Source organism: Elephas maximus, chromosome 8 (assembly GCF_024166365.1).
Source record: "Elephas maximus indicus isolate mEleMax1 chromosome 8, mEleMax1 primary haplotype, whole genome shotgun sequence".
Classification (NCBI taxonomy): Eukaryota; Metazoa; Chordata; class Mammalia; order Proboscidea; family Elephantidae; genus Elephas; species Elephas maximus.
The window spans coordinates 39,492,747-39,510,200 of NC_064826.1; positions in this window are offsets into that span (position 1 = coordinate 39,492,747).

Consider the following 17,454-nt stretch of genomic DNA (forward strand, 5'->3'; position numbering starts at 1 on the left):
CATTCAAATCTCTATTTCTAAACGCATATAAAATATATGAAAATATCCCCAAAAGGAGAAAACTAATCTATCTGTAATTCAAATGAAGTAACAATCTAACCTACTCTTCTACATAGCTTTCATGAATATCAGGCCCATGAAGTATCATCAAATTCCCTAATTCTTTCCTTTCTGATAAGAGTCCATTAACTTAACTAAAAATAAGGCTTTCTGCCAAGCTTTGTTCTGGGGTGAGGTAAACACATTTATGCCAAATATTTTAAAAGGGCATAGCTCAATTAAAACAGTGAGACAGATTTGTTTCTTTAGCCATTTTATCCACAGTAATTGTCCTGTGTTCCTTGTTCGATTATGACAAAGACAAGACAGAATATGGATTCGGGTGGTTGGCAGAATTTCTTAAAATGTTATATTGATAATGTAGGCACTTTAGGTTTACAGCCCAGAGATGAACACATTTTTTTTTTAATTGTACTTCTACTTGTGATTTTGGCAATAGTTATAGGCTTTTTACATCAACAGTATTGACACATGGAAAGCAGGAAATTGTAATACGAAAGAAAATTTGGTAGCTGTGTCTGCTAATGAAAATGCCTAATAAATTGAGTACAAGTAGCTGTTTTAATCTTAATTAATTGCATTTGTTTATATCTTCAAAACTCTAACAGCACAAGTAAAGATAACTGGTCGTCTTTCTCTTTCCCATGAAAGAGAAAGAATATTTTGTTCATACCAAATTATAGATAATAAATGATAGGCATAAACCAGTTGTATATGCTGTGCTGTCTATATAGTGAGGTTAGGGAAGATTTTAACCAAATATAGTTGCTATGGTACAATGAAAACCTTATTTTTAAAAACAATAATTTGTGTTCTATGTTTCTGTGCTGAGCTAATAATCTGAGAAGCTAGACTATATGAAGAAGAAAAAGACATCAGGATTGGAGGAAGATTCAATAACAACCTGCAATAAGGAGATGACACAACCTTGCTTGCTAAAAGTGAAGAGGAAGCACCTATTGATGAAAATCAAAGACCACAGCCTTCAGTATGGATTACACCTCAACATAAAGAAAACGCAAATCCTCACAACTGGACCAATACGCAACATCATAATAAACAGAGAAAAGGTTGAAGTTGTCAAGGATTTCATTTGACTTGGATCCACAATCAATACCCATGGAAGCAAAAATCAAGAAATCAAATGATGTATTGCATTGGACAAATCTGCAGCAAAATAACTCTTTAAAGTGTTAAAAAGCAAAGATGTCACCTTGAGGACTAAGGCACACCTGACCCAAGCCATGGTGTTCTCAATCCCCTCATATGCATGTGAAAGCTGGACAATGAATAAGGAAGACCGAAGGAGAATTGATGCCTTTGAATTATGGTGTTGGCAAAGGGTATTTGAATATACCATGGACTGCTAGAAGAACAAACAAATCTATCTTGGAAGAAGTACAGCCAGAATGCTCCTTAAAAGCAAGGACGGTGAGACTTCATCCTATGTACTTTGGACATGTTATCAGTAGTGACCGGTCCCTGGAGAAGGATGTCATGCTTGAGAGAGTAGAGGTCAGTGAAAAAGAGGAAAATCCTCGATGAGATGGATTGACACAGTTACTGCAACAATGGGCTCAAGTAAAACAATGATTATGAGGATGGTGCAAGACTGGACAGTATTTCATTCTGTTGTATATAGGCTCACTATGAGTCAGAACCAACTCAACAGCACCTAACAGCAACATGTTTCTCAGCAGGATATCATTGGAAATATGCTTCCTATCAACAAAGTAACAGAACCGCAGCTTCCCTTCAGCATTCCCTGGTTATTACTGGGAATCCTCTCTCAATGTTTCATGTGCCACAAATCCACATTGCTCTCAAGTTTGCTCTGAGCACCATTTATTTATTCAATAAATATATATTTTGTGCCTATTCTGTACCCAGCACTACTGCAGGCCCTGAGGAACCTGTGGCAAAAAACTCAGACACGGTAGTGGACTTCTTTGAGTTTATAGTTGGAGGCTGAGAAAGGGAGATGTATGAGTATTGTTAACGAAGAGGTAGTAGTGAGTGCTGTGAAGGAAATGAACAGGATGCTGTGAGGGAGCCTAACAGTAGACCTTGTTTCTCAGGAGCTCTTAGGCTACTGCATCCCAGCACACTGGCCTGTGTGTCTCTGTTCAGGCTGTTCTGCAAATTCCCTGTCATGTGGACATTGTCCCCTTCAGAGATACCAGCAGTTCTGCAGAGCTAGGCTCCCTTGCATCATATATTTTCAGGCTTTCCTGAAAAAGTGAGTGCCTGTCCACCTTGAACACTGTTTCCCAGCACCTCAGTGTCCTCCAAATTCCCTTCCTTTTTTGAGGACTTCACATTATTCCAAATCTACTAAACACTGGTGTTTAGTAGTCTACAAAACAGCCCTGGTGGTGCAGTGGTTAAGAGCTATGGTTGCTAACCAAGAGGTCAGCAGTTCGAATCCACCAGCCATTCAAATCCACCAGCCATTCCCTGAAAACCCTATGGGGCAGTTCTACTCTGTGCTATAGGTCACTATGAGTTGGAATCAACTTGACTGGTAATTTTTTTTTTTTTTTTGTAACACCTTAGTAAGGAGCCCTGGTGGCACAATGGGTAAAGCACTCTGCTGCTAACCAAAAGGTCAGTAGTTTGAACCCAACAGCAGCTCCATGAGAGAAAAGACCTAATGATCAGTTACTGTAAAGATTACAGCCTAGTAAACCCTATGGGGCAGTTCTAGTTTGTCCTATAGTATCACTATGAGTTGAAATCGACTTTACAGTACACAATAACAACAAAACGCCTAGTTGGAAGTATTTGCATTTCAGTGACATTAATTGCCTGGGCTTCACTCAGAGCACAAGTGAATATTTACCCAACATTGATGAGACTGAAAGAGCCAGTAGCATAGGATCACAAAGGTAGAGAAAGTAGCTCTGCTCCTAACCAGTGGATATGCCACTTATTTTATATGGACAAAAATAAAGTTTTTGGAGTGTAATTTGGATTTGGGATACTTTACAAAACTTCATCAGTAATGCCGTATAACCATTTAAGTAGGACACACAGTGGTGGGACGGTGCCTGAGTTTCTCTCAGGAAACATGAGTTCCAGTCCAGGCTCTGCTGTCCACCATGCTTCCTGCATGACAGTGGCAAATTAGGTTTCTGACACTTGGGTTCATCCCTGATAAACCCAAGAAGGGAACAGCTGCCCTGCCTCATTCACAAGATGCTGCGAGGTTTAAATAGAAGCATGCCATAGTATTATAAATTGATATAATTTTCCCTAGATTTAGAGAGAAATAATATTTATGAGGGCCAACTATGTGCCAGGAATTATCCAGCGTAGGCAATGTTGTCTTTATTATTAAAGATGAGCCAGCTACGAGAGAGAGAGACCAAAAAAAACCAAAACCAAAACCAAAACCAAACCTGTTACCGTTGAATCGATTCCAACTCATAGGGACACTAAAGGACTTTGTAGAACTGCCCCATGGAATTCCCAATGAGTGTCTTGTGGATTTGAACTACTGACATTTTGGTTAGCAGCCATAGCTCTTAGCCACTAGGCTACCAGGGATTCCATGAGAGAGAGATTGGGTAAGAGATTTACCCAAAGTCATGTTGGTAGTAGATATTACCAGGATAAGAAATAAGTCATTGGTTACCAGGTCCTGTTCAATTCTTTTAAATCAAATAGAAAAATATGCAATGTGAATTGTAAACCGTTTCTTTAGATAAATGGTATTCAAATACATGTAGTAAGAGTCCTTTAAGGCTATAGAAGATGTGGAGGAAAGCTTCAGAATGGTTTGGTTCCTGCATTTACCTACCCAACGACTCTGCAGAATATAGACCTGGCAAACTGCTTCTGTAAAAATTATATCCAAGAAAAACCTATGGAGCAGTTCCACCCTGTAACACTTGGGGTCATCATGAGTCAGGGACCCTCTCAATGGCAGCTAACAATAACAGTGACTTATTTACACAAATGGGCATATTTTCACTGGCTTTACATAGTTGCCTCAAAATTTCTTTTGAATCAAGTGTTCTTAGATTAACAGGAATGACTGACTGAATCAAAGCCTTCATTTAGGCTCTTGTAAGTTGGCAAAATTGTTTGAGAGCTGGCCAATGTTTTGCTCTCATCAGGGAGGCTGCATAGAGTCTTATGGCAATTTTCTGAAATATTTGAATAATACCAAACAAAGGCTTAAGAATGTTGGTTTACTCAGTATTGTCTCCAAGGAAACTCTCTTTTCTTTCTTTAGCCTGAGAATTACTGTGTAGGAGGAATTCTGTAAAAGGACTTGTTAAATTGTGTTAAATATTCATTTGCTCATTTTAGCATCTGGATGAAGACTTTTTTACACTTTGGAAGCTACATTCCTAAAAGAAAACTTTAATTGACTTGGTGAACTATCTTTTATCTGCAAAAGAAAGATAAATAAACCAGGACCATATATTTTCTCATATTACAAAAACATGAAAAATTCTATAAAGGGAAGGCAAAGCAGTAATGGATGAATAGAACTGCTGAGATGATTGTAATACTTTCCAAACACTTTAGCATAGCAATATTGATTTTCTATACATATGTATGCAGAAATATACAGGTGTTTACAATCTTGGTATAATTTGTAATGAATTTTAAAAGTGTTACAAACAATAGCAGCAACCCATGAAGGATTAACATTTCATATCCAAGGTGGATAGAAGGTATGATGAAACAGCAAATTATACTTTCTAATAAATGTATTGTTCTACTGAAGAAGATTATTGTATTCACTGATAGCCAATTCTGTAGTGAGGAATTATTGTTTAAAAGCCTTTGCCCATGATATTCTTGCTAAGCTTAACAAATAAGTGCTAAGCTAATTTTTATGTATAAATTTATAAATCTTTGTTTTAATGACATTTCACACTAGGTTAACTGATAAATGCTTTTGATAGTAAATGTACCTTCTCTACTTTCTCTTTCATTTAAATTTGCCAGAACAGTGTGATTTTTCCAATCGTGAAAATGGAGTATCAAGGTTGACCGTAATCTTGGGTTTTATATCCGTTCATTACCTATTTAACAAGAAACGCTAAACATCACCATCTAGAATTCCATTTTTATCATGTCCTCAAAGAGTGTAGCTTTTTTTTTTTTATTTCCTTATGTTATTGTGGTAAATATGTATGTTACAGAGCATTTGCCATTTCAACAATCTTCACATGTACAATTCAGTGACATTAAATATATTCACCATGTTGTTCAGCCATCACTTCTATGTTTTTTTTTTAATTGAACTTTAGATGAAGGTTTACAGAACAAACTAGTTTCTCATCAAAAAGTTAACACACACGTTGTTCCATGACATTGGTTAACAACCCCACGACATGTCAACAGTCTCCCTTCTCAACCCTGGGTTCCCTATTACCAGATTTCCTATCCCCTCCTACCTTCCAGGCCCTGCCCCAGGGCTGGTGTGCCCCTTAATCTTGTTTTGTTCCACGGGCCTGCTCAGTCTTTGGCTGAAGGGTGAACCTGAGGAGTGACTGCATTATGAGCTGAAAGGGTGTCTGAGGGCCATACTCTCAGGGTTTCTCCAGTCTCTGTCAGGCCAGCAAATCTGGTCTTTCTTTTTGAGTTAGAATTTTGTCCTACATTTTCCTCCAGCTCTGTCTGGGATTCTCTATTGTGATCCCTGTCAGAGAGTCGGTGGTGGTAGCTGGGCACCATCTAGTTGTACTGGACTCAGTCTGGTGGAGGCTATGGTAGGTGTGGTCCATTAGTCCTTTGGACTAATCTTTCCCTTGTGTCTTTGGTTTTCTTCATTCTTCATTGCTCGGGGTGAGACCAGTGGAGTATCCTAGATGGCCGCTTGCAGGCTTTTAAGACCCCACATGCTACTTACCAAAGTAGAATGTAGAACATTTTCTTTATAAATTCTGTTATGCCAATTGAGCTGGATGTTCCCCACGACCATGGTCCCTGCAGCCCTCAGCCTAGCAATTCGGTCTCTCAGGGAGTTTGGATGTATCTATGGAGCTACCATCAAACATGTAACATTTGACATAGTTTCTCAAATTGTGATTAACCCAAGGCCAAGTTTCTACCTTATTTTATACTTCTCTCAATCTTCAGATCCTTTTGAGGCCGTTAAAACTCAAGGAAGTTCCCTCTCTCCCTATACGTATTTAGATATGGAGGTAGAGTAAGCATAAGAGAAAATTTGCTTTTTTTTTTTAAAAGTATATATGCACTATGGAAGTTTTATGTTTTAAATTATTTACTCTTATTTTAATTGTTACAACCATCTCAGAGCCTCAGTGTACTGTCAATTATCATTATTATTTTCTGATAGATCAAAAGTTTTAGTCTCTCAAACAGTTTACTTTTGTATAGAACATCTACTGACAAATAGGCAAAGTCAGCAATAACTTAGTTATTGAATTTTAAGATACACAGGAAGAGTGCCCTCCAAATAAAACAGTCTCCCTCATAGACTTGAAAGGTAAAGATATTTTAGTTTTTGGCTTTGACAAGTTTTCAGTCAACAAAAAGGTCCAACTGAACTGTAGATATCCAGCCTGGGGAGCCAGGGCTATGTGCCTTCCCAGATACCTCAGAATGAGAAGAGAGAATTGGTAGAAAGGGAAGAAGGTAAAGTAGAAGCTAAACTGAAAAATGTAAATATACGTAGTCCATGTTTTTTGAGTGGAAACCCTGGTGGCGTAGTGGTTAAGTGCTACGGCTGCTAACCAAAGGGTCAGCAGTTCGAATCCTCCAGGTGCTCCTTGGAAACTCTATGGGGCAGTTCTACTCTGTCCTATAGGGTCGCTATGAGTTGGAATCGACTCAATGGCACAGGGTTTTTTTTTTTTTATGTTCTATGCTGAATCATACCATCCTCTCTTTCACATCACTGCATTTAAACTTAATGTTTCAGAACCTCGCTTGTCTTCCATTATTCACATTTAGGTAATTTCTGTCTTGAGTTAATAACAGAACACTAGTAATTATGCTTTTCACAAGGTTTTGTGTGTGTGTGAGTCATGTAGTTTTAAACAAAAAAAATGGCTAATTTTTAAACAATAATTGCATGAACCTTGGAAAAGTTCTATAACTTTCTGTCCTTGTATGTCTCACGAATGCCTTTATATTCAGATAAATTCACAAGTTCCTTCTACCTGGAGAGGGAGTTCCTAGAACAAGGGCTATTCTGTAGCTTCAGTAAATGAATAGCCTCCTGAGGAGTAAGAACATATGAAAGACAGAATAGTCTTTTGCTATCTGGCATACATAGTCCAATTTTCTCTCAGTATTCTTTTATCCATTTTATTCATTAAATGCCAGTAAATCATCATCCACATAAAAAGGGATGAGTAACTACAAAAAGGTTTTTGCTTAGAAATACAAAAAAACTCAAAACCAAACACGTTGCCGTCCAGTCAATTCTGACTCATAGCAGCCCTGTAGGGCAGAGTAGAACTGCCTCAGAGGGTTTCCAAGGAGCAGCTGGTGATTTGAACTACTGACCTTTATGACTGGCAGCTGAACGCAACACTGTGCCACCAGGTTTTACTCATTAAATGTCAGTAAATGATCACCCATATAAAAAGGGACGAGTAACTACAAAAAAAGGTTTTTGCTTAGAAATATAATTCTATATAAGAATGGTTTCCTTTAAGACTCAGGTCTTGTGTGAGGATTATTTATTTGTTGGCTAATCCATTTTTTCCTTTCTTTCTTTCTTTTTTTTTTTTTTTGCTGCAGGAAATGGTTTGAGGTCATTACTCTGTGGGTTTTTTTTTTTTTTTTTTCCCCAATAACTTTGAAGTGTAAAATTGTGGTCTGTGATCCACTGACTTCCTTTCTTTTCTAGGCTCCCCACTCAGGAAGAGAGCTACTTCCCTGCCTCCTGGGTAGAATCTTTACATAGTGAGAGTCTCCCTTGCTAGCCTTCCTCCATTCAGATGGCAGTATGAGTTTGGTCTATTTAAATAAGCTTTCAATGATAGAGGAGTTCCAGGATGATGCAAATGGTTAATGTGCTTGGCTCCGAACAGAAAGCTGGATGTTGGAGTCTAGCCAGGGATGCCTGTGAAGAAAGGCCTGGCGATCTGCTTCTGAAAAATCAGCCACTGAAAATCATACAGAGCACAGTTTTATTCTGACACACATGTGGTCACCAAGATTTGGAATCAAGTAGGGGGCAACTTTTTTTTTTTTTTTTTTCTTACTGATAGGAGGGTGCCTGGTTAGCACTGACAGGCTGCAGCTGATTGTGGTAAACGACAGTAAAAGCAACAGTTGAGATAATGACTCTGTTTGGGACCATCATTTCTGTTCGTACTAAATCAGCCATGAAGTCACATGGATCCACAAACAGCCCATTAGAAAATCCATGTTATTTTGGACTAAGACTGCAACTCTATGGTCTGTACATAAAACATTCTAAACAAACCAATAGTTAAAGCTAAATGTTTGAGGACATTTTAAAATTTCTTGAAAGAAAAACTTTTGAAAGTATGCTTTAAGCTCTAAAAATGTATCTAATTTCATATTACCAATTGGTTTAGAAATTACAAGTCTTTCCTATCCATTAAAACAAATTCCCTAATACCTCTACTAGATGCATTTTCACTAACTTCTTTCCTCAAAGAAATGATACTTAAAAAAAAAGGCATTCTATAATCTCTAATTTTCTAACTAACCCCTGTTCCTCTAAATTAAAAACATAGTGCCTATATATTCGTGATTTGAGATCATAACTACCAGTTCAGCTCGTGTATTTTAAGCTTGAAATATTAAGTATTTACTTTTTTTTATTAACTTTTATTGAGCTTCAAGTGAACGTTTACAAATCCAATCAGTCTGTCACATATAAGTTTACATACATCTTACTCCGTACTCCCACTTGCTCTCCCCCTAATGAGTCAGCCCTTTCAGTCTCTCCTTTCATGACAATTTTGCCAGCTTCCCTCTCTCTCTATCCTCCCATCCCCCCTCCAGACAAGAGATGCCAACACACTCTCAAGTGTCCACCTGATATAATTAGCTCACTCTTCATCAGCATCTCTCTCCCACCCATTGTCCAGTCCCTTTCATGTCTGATGAGTTGTCTTCGGGGATGGTTCCTGTCCTGTGCCAACAGAAGGTCTGGGGACCATGGCCGCCGGGATTCCTCTAGTCTCAGTCAGACCATTAAGTATGGTCTTTTTATGAGAATTTGGGATCTGTATCCCATTGCTCTCTTGCTCCCTCAGGGGTCCTCTGTTGTGCTCCCTGTCAGGGCAGTCATCGATTATGGCCGGGCACCAACTAGTTCTTCTAGTCTCAGGATGATGTAGGTCTCTGGTTCATGTGGCCCTTTCTGTCTCTTGGGCTCTTAGTTGTCGTGTGAAAGTATTTACTTTTAAGGGAGATAATAAGTGAATCTCTCAAAAAATGTAAAGGCCAAGATGAAATGTTGTAGTTTTAATTACTATACTAATATTTTTAACTCTCTTAGGCTGGGCTGTCTAGAGAAGTAAAAAGTGAAATGTATATACATTTAGTTGTTGTTAGGGGCTGTGGAGTCATATTCAACTCACAGTGACCCTGTATACAACAGAACGAATGACTACCTAGTCGTGTGCCATCCTCACAATCGTTGCTATATTTGAGCCCATCCTTGCAGCCACTGTGTCGGTTCATCTCATTGTGCGTCTTCCTCTCTTTCGCTGACCCTCTACTTTACCAAACATGATGTTCCTCTCCAGTGACTGATTTCTCCTGATAACATGTCCAAAGTATGTGAGATGAAGTCTTGCTATTCTTGCTTTTAAGGAGCATTCTGGCTGTACTTCTTCCAAGATAGATTTGTTAGTTCTTTTGGCAGTCCATGGTATATTCATCATTCTTCATCAACACTGTAATTCAAAGGCATCAATTCTTCTTTGGTCTTCTTTATTCATCATCCAGCTTTCATATGCATATGAGGCAATTGAAAACACCTTGGCCTGGGGCAGGCACACCTTACTCCTCAAAGCGACGTCTTTGCTTTTCAACACTTTAAAGTGAACTTTTGCAGCAAATTTGCCCAATGCAATGCATCATTTGATTTCTTGACTGCTGTTTCCATAGGTGATGATTGTGGACCCAAGTAAAATGACATATATATAAAGTAAAATTATATATATAAAGTAAAATTTTATATATATATATATATAAACCCATTTTCATCAAGTTGATTCCAACTCATAGCGACCCTGTAGGACAGAGTAGAACAGCCCCATAGGGTCTCCAAGGAGCACCTGGAGGATTCAAACTGCTCTCCTCTTGGTTAGCAGCCAAACACTTAACTGCTGTACCGCCAGGGTTCCATATATACAAAATGTATATATAAATATGTATTTATACATATATTTATATATGTGTATTTTTTAATATATAAACAAGGTCAAAATCAAGGCATACATATCTTTCTGTGAATTGGTTTTAAAATACTTAAAATGACCAGAAATAAAACAAATGTCCAGAATTTATAATATCTAAAAGGAATGGGATTTAAGGTAATGGATTTTAATGAGACATGAGATGAAACAGTCTGTCACTTGTACAGTTCCCTATATGTAATCTCCCAACCCACATGGGCATTGGTATGAAAAAAAATTTTTTTTTTTTTTTTTTTTGTAGGAGGTAGCCCTAATTTGTGAAGACTAGATGAGAAAATGCATTTGAAGCTCTTAAGTGTGGTGAATGTCAGTTGCATAGTAAGTATCTTAATAAATGTTTGCTATGGGCTGGTGATGATAATGATGATGGTGAAGGAGTCACACACGAGGGGAGGTTCTGCCAGCCAAGAGAACAAGTTGCTGATGAATTGCAATGCTGTCCTTGTGCTTCACCTATGGCAGAATTCCCATGTGGACCAAACCATTGATATAATATGTGTCTGCTCTATATTATTATTGGTTACCTTCATATGAGTGAGTTATCAGAGAATACCCTGGAAGTGCAAGATAAAATGTATTTATGAGATGTGAAGTCAGGTTTTCTTTTGGGTAATAATCTTTCTGTAAGTTTGCCAACTTTAACCTTTCCACTTTTCAAGCATTATACCCCATTACAACATTTATTACCTCTTATTTTATTTTATGGTATTTTTTAAAACACCTAATAAAAACCCTTTTCCAAGTTTTAAGTAACTTTTCTTTATTCTTTCTAGAATAGACCCGAGAACTACTGGACAACATCCTTGATCAAATAGCATTTCCAATACTTGTAGTCCCTCATGAGGTGACCCTTTGACAATCTATTCAGGATAAATAACTTGTTTCCTTCTAAAGTTTCTGTACAGATTTTATTATATATATATACACACACATACTTTGATCAATGTTTGTAGCTCTTCCCTTGATCTCTAAACAGTTTTCTTAAAATGGTCTTCCCATTATAAGATGCCTTTTATCTACAGCACCCAGCACAATACCATGCACATAGTGGATGCTTCATAAATAATAGCTGAAGAAAGGTAGGCAGAAAAGAATAAAGGAAGGAAGGAAGTTGACAGCAGGATATAATGTTTGCCTGTGTTGTGTGGTTTGAAGAGTTTTGGGAAGAACCTCTGCTAAAATTCACCTCTTCTATGATGTCTGAAATTCCATTACTTAAAACTCATTTCTGAATATTATACATCTCGCCCTTCAAATAGGATTAGTTCTTAACACCTAGAGAGAATTAGGTCATGAAGTAACATCTCCCATTATTGTGGCACATTTGTTACAATTGATAAAACAATGCTGATTCAGTAGGATTAGCTCAAGTGCATACTTCACATTAGGGTTCACTCATTGTGTTGTATAGCTCTATGGTTTTAACAAATGAATAAAGTCTGTAGGGAACTGTGGTGGCACAGTTGTTAAGCTCTCGGCTGCTAACTGAAATACCTGCAGTTTGAACCCACCAGCCACTTTGAGGGAGAAAGATGTGGCAGTCTGCTTCCATAAAGTTTTACAGCCTGGGAAATCCCATGGGGAAGTTCTACTCTGACCTATAGTGTCTCTATGAGTCAGAATCGACTTGATGGCAATGGAATGGGGTGGGATAATGTCATGTATCTGCTGTTTTAGCATCATGCAAAATAGCTTCACTTTTGGCTATCTCTTAAGGCTCTTAAAAATGAGTTCCTGTACCTGAGATTTCCTCTCCAGAAAGCTTAACTTGGGCTTTACCCAACTCTCCACTTGTGGAAAGTTGTTAGTCTTTCTGAGCCCGGAATACCACTTTCATCTGCATTGTTTCATCACCTATAAGCAAGTGTTTCTATTTTATTGTTATTTTGTGGATTTTTAGTGTCCTTGAAGTAGCCTCCAGCCATGGAGATACCAACTATGTATGGTTTGGGTTGGTGCCTCTGGTTACAAAATAGTGTAGAATTTGAATGGCTTCCCAACCCTATTTTTCCCCTCAAACATTTTACTTTAGTGTGATTTTGAAGACCATAAGAATTTTTTTTTGGGGGGGGGGAATACATATATTGGGTTATAGTAGAAATTGTATTAAAGGTTAGAGGTTGAAGTCTGAGGTATTGGTTGGAGAAGAGGAAAGGCAAAGATGTGCTGAAGTTAGAGACACATAAGGAGTAGTGTTTCTCAAAATTTATGTGCATTGGAATCACCCTGGGATCTTGTTAAAATCTGGATTCTGATTCCATAGGTCTAGGTAGGGTCCAAGATTTTGCCTTTCTAACAAGCTCCCAGGTAATGCTGACGCTGCTGGTCCAGGGGTCACACTTGGAGTAGCAAGTGCCCATAGGACAGGTAGCAATTGAAAGAGGTGCCATGTAAGAGCAGCATAGAGCATGCTGCAAGTGTTGTTTTCAGACTGGCATGTGATTTTTTCATTCACAAACCAACCAAGATTATTTTTAACAGTTTCAGTTTGAAACTAAGAGAAAGGAAAGCAAGCTTGAGCCAGTGTTTACCTTCCTGTTATTTTTCTCACACATGCACTCAGGCAGCTACATGTATGAACTGGTTACTAGGATATTAATAGTCAGAAAGAGGTTCTGTGTTTTATCTTGGGTTAGAAACAGTTTAGGTTACAATCTCCAAATGCATCCAGACCTAGTGAAAGAGGCAGCGAAGATAATCAGGTCCAATCACTTTTATTGACCGACTAAAGTGAGTTCCCTGCCTTACTTTTAGTACTTGACATTTTACTTGTGCCTATCTGGTTTCACCATAGTATAAAGTGATTTCAACGCCCTTTGACTCCACAAAAGGTCCGCAGGATATATTGAAAGTTTAGGCTAATATTTTAAAAATAAACTGGAGGTTTATAGAGGCTTAAAAATAAATTTATTCTGTAACTCAACATTTTTAAAACCAATTAGCATATAGGTAAATATTGCATGGATATATGAATGTACCAAATAAGATTCACTCTTGACAAAAGGCAAAATAATGACAATGAAAAAATAATAAAAATAATATACTTTATGTTTATTTCTTATGTTACTTTATATACGTTATCTTATCCAGCCCTCATGATAACTTAGTGAGAGCGATATTATTAGCTTCATTCTATAGAGGAAGTTTCCAATGTCTGGGGAAGCAAACTAACTCAATGTCACACAGCTAGGGAGTGACAAGCCAAAATTTGAACCTAGATTCGTTTGAGTCCAAAATCCATGTTCTTAATCACTAAGCTCTCAACCCATTTGGAGCCACTAAAATTCAGGTGGGAATTAAATCTGATTTATATGTTATGACAAACAAAAAGAGCATGAAATTCTCTTTGGCATGTGGCCCTTCCTCTTTGGCAGTTACCTAAAGTCATTTTTGGAAGTAAGTGGTGTGTAAATTTTAAATAAATAAAATATTAAAGTGTCCTCTGCTCACCTCAAAGACTTTTTAAGTAAATTCTGTTTCTCAAGGGAATGAGCGAATGCCATTAGCCCATGATACCCAGGCTCGGGGACTGATGTGCCTCATGTCCTTGAGGGTCTCTGTCTTGTGACTGTGGAAAAGGGCCTGAAGAAATAATATTCCCAGGGTATCTCAGGACATACCTTGTTTCTGCAGTCTATCCTTTACAATGTGTTTCATGATTTGAACCATGTCATACACTATTGGTAAATTAATTTTTTTTTTTATAAGTATAAATGGGGCCTTGGTAGCGCAGTGGTTAAGAGCTATGGCTGTTAACCAAAAGGCTGGCAGTTTGAATCCACCAGCCACTCTTTGGAAACACTGTGGGGCAGTTCTACTCTGTCCTATAGGGTCTCTGTGAGTTGGAATCAACTCGATGGCAACAAGTTTGGTTTGGAGTTTTTGGTAAGTGTAATTGCATCAGAGGAAGACTCATTAACAAACTGCAATATGCAGATGACACAATCTTGCTTGCTAACAGGGAAGAGGACTTGAAGCACTTACTGATGAAGATAAAAGATCACAACCTTCAGTATGAATTTCACTTCAACAAAAGGACAACAACAACAACAACAAAAAATCCTTAGAACTGGACCAATAAGCAATGTCATGATAAATGGAGAAAAGATTGAGGTTGTTAAGAATTTTGTTTTACTTGGATCCACAATCAACACCCATGGAAGCAGCAGTCAAGAAATCAAAGGATGCATATTGCATTGGGCAAATCTGCTACAAAAGACCTCTTTAAAGTGTTAAAAAGGATTTTCTGATGGTGATGCTGATAGATATTTTACTTTACTAGGAGGCTCTATTAGGTTTTTTATTGTTTTTGTTATTGCTTGAGTCACAAAGTTTCAATACAGCCTATTATAGACTGAATTGTGTTCCCTCAAATATGTGTTGTAAATCCTAACCCCTATACCTGTGGTTATAATCCCATTTGAGAATGGGATTCCTTTTTTTTTAACAATTTTTATTGTACTTTAAGTGAGAGTTTACAAATCAAGTCAGTCTCCCACACAAAAACTTATATACATCTTGCTACATACTCCCAATTACTCTCCCCCTAATGAGACAGCCCACTCTCTCCCTCCACTCTCTCTTTTCGTGTCCATTTCGCCAGCTTCTAACCCCCTCCACCCTCTCATCTCCCCTCCAGGCAGGAGATGCCGACATAGTCTCAAGCGTCCACCTGATCCAAGAAGCTCACTGCTCGCCAGCATCCCTATCCAACCCATTGTCCAGTCCAATTCATGTCTGAAGAGTTGGCTTCGGGAATGGTTCCTGTCCTGGGCCAACAGAAGGTCTTGGGGCCACGACCACCGGTGTCCTTCTAGTCTCAGTCAGACCATTAAGTCTGGTTTTTTCATGAGAATTTGCGGTCTGCATCCCACTGGTCTCCTGCTCCCTCAGGGGTTCTCTGTTGTATTCCCTGTTAGGCCAGTCATTGGTTGTAGCCGGGCACTATCTATTTCTTCTGGTCTCAGGATGATGTAGTTGTTGGTTCATGTGGTCCTTTCTGTCTCTTGGGCTCATAATTACCTTGTGCCCTTGGTGTTCTTCATTCTCCTTTGATCCAGGTGGTTCGAGACCAATTGATGCATCTTAGATGGCTGCTTGCTAGCGTTTAGGACCCCAGACTCCACTCTTCAAAGAGGGATGCAGAATGTTTTCTTAATAGATTTTAATATGCCAATTGACTTAGATGTCCCCTTAAACCATGGTCCCCAAACCTCTGCCCCTGCTACACTGGCCTTTGAAGTATTCAGTTTATTCAGGAAACTTCCTTGTTTTTGGCTTAGTCCAGTTGTGCTGGCCTCCCCTGTATTGTGTGTTGTCTTTCCCTTTACCTAAAGTAGTTCTTATCTACTATCTAATTAGCGAATAGCTCTCTCCCACCCACCCTCTCCTTCTCTTCTCTTGTAACCATAAAAGGATGTTTCCTTCTCAGTGTAAACTATTTCTCAAGTTCTTATACTAGTCGTCTTATACGATATTTGTGCTTTTGCAACTGACTAATTTCACTCAGCATAATGCCTTCCAGGTTCCTCTATGTTATGAAATGTCTTACAGATTCCTCACTGTTCTTTATCGATGCGTAGTATTCCATTGTGTGAATATACCATAATTTATTTATCCATTCATCCATTGGTGGGCACCTTGGTTGCTTCCATGTTTTTGCTGTTGTAAACAGTGCTGCAGTAAACATGGGTGTGCATATATCTGTTCGTGTAAAGGCCCTTATTTCTCTAAGATATATTCCAAGGAGTGGGATTGCTGGGTTGTATGGTAGTTCTATTTCTAGCTTTTTAAGGAAGCACCAAATCGATTTCCAAAGTGGTTGTACCATTTGACATTCCCACCAGCAGTGTAGAAGTGTTCCAATCTCTTCACAGCCTCTCCAACATTTATTATTTTGTGTTTTTTTGGATTAATGCCAGCCTTGTTGGAGTGAGATGAAATCTCATTGTAGTTTTGGTCTGCATTTCTCTAATGGCTAATGATCATGAACATTTCCTCATGTATCTGTTAACCACCTGAATGTCTTCTTAGTGAAGTGTCTCTTCATATCTTTTGCCCATTTTTTAATTGGGTTATTTGTCTTTTTGTAGTTGAGTTTTTGCAGTATCATGTAGATTTTAGAGATCAGGTGCTGATTGAAAATGTCATAGCTGAAAACTCTTTCCCAGTCTGTAGGTAGTCTTTTTACTCTTTTGGTGAAGTCTTTGAATGAGCATAGGTGTTTGATTTTTAGGAGCTCCCAGTTATCTAGTTTTTCTTCTGCATTCTTAATGTTTTGTATACTGTTTATGCCATGTATTAGGGATCCTAACATTGTCCCTATTTTTTGTTCCATGATCTTTATCATTTTAGATTTTATATTTAGGTCTTTGATCCATTTTGAGCTCATTTTTGTGCATGGAGTGAGGTATGGGTCTTCTTTCATTTTTGTGCAGATGGATATCCAGTTATGCCAGCACCTTTTGTTAAAAAGACTGTCTTTTCCCCATTTAATTGTTTTGGGGCCTTTGTCAAACATCAGCTGCTCATATGTGGATGGATTTATGTCTGGATTCTCAATTCTGTTTCATTGGTCCATGTATCTGTTGTTGTACCAGTACCAGGCTGTTTTGACTACAGTGGCAGTATAATAGGTTCTAAAGCAGGTGAAATAAGGCCTCCCATTTTGTTCTTCTTTTTCAGTAATGCCTTATTTATCCGGGGCCTCTTTCCCTTCCATATGAAATTGGTGATTTTTTTCTCCATCTCATTAAAGAATGTCCTTGGGATTTGGATCAGACTTGCATTAAATGTATAGATCGCTTTTGGTAGAATAGACATTTTTAGAGTGTGAAATCTTCCTGTCAATGAGCAAGGTATGTTTTTCCACTTATGTAAGTCTGTTTTGGTTTCTTGCAGAAGAATACTGTAGTTTTCTTTGTATAAGTCTTTTACATCTCTGGTAAGATTTATTCCTAAGTATTTTATCTTCTTGGGGGCTACTGTAAAAGGCATT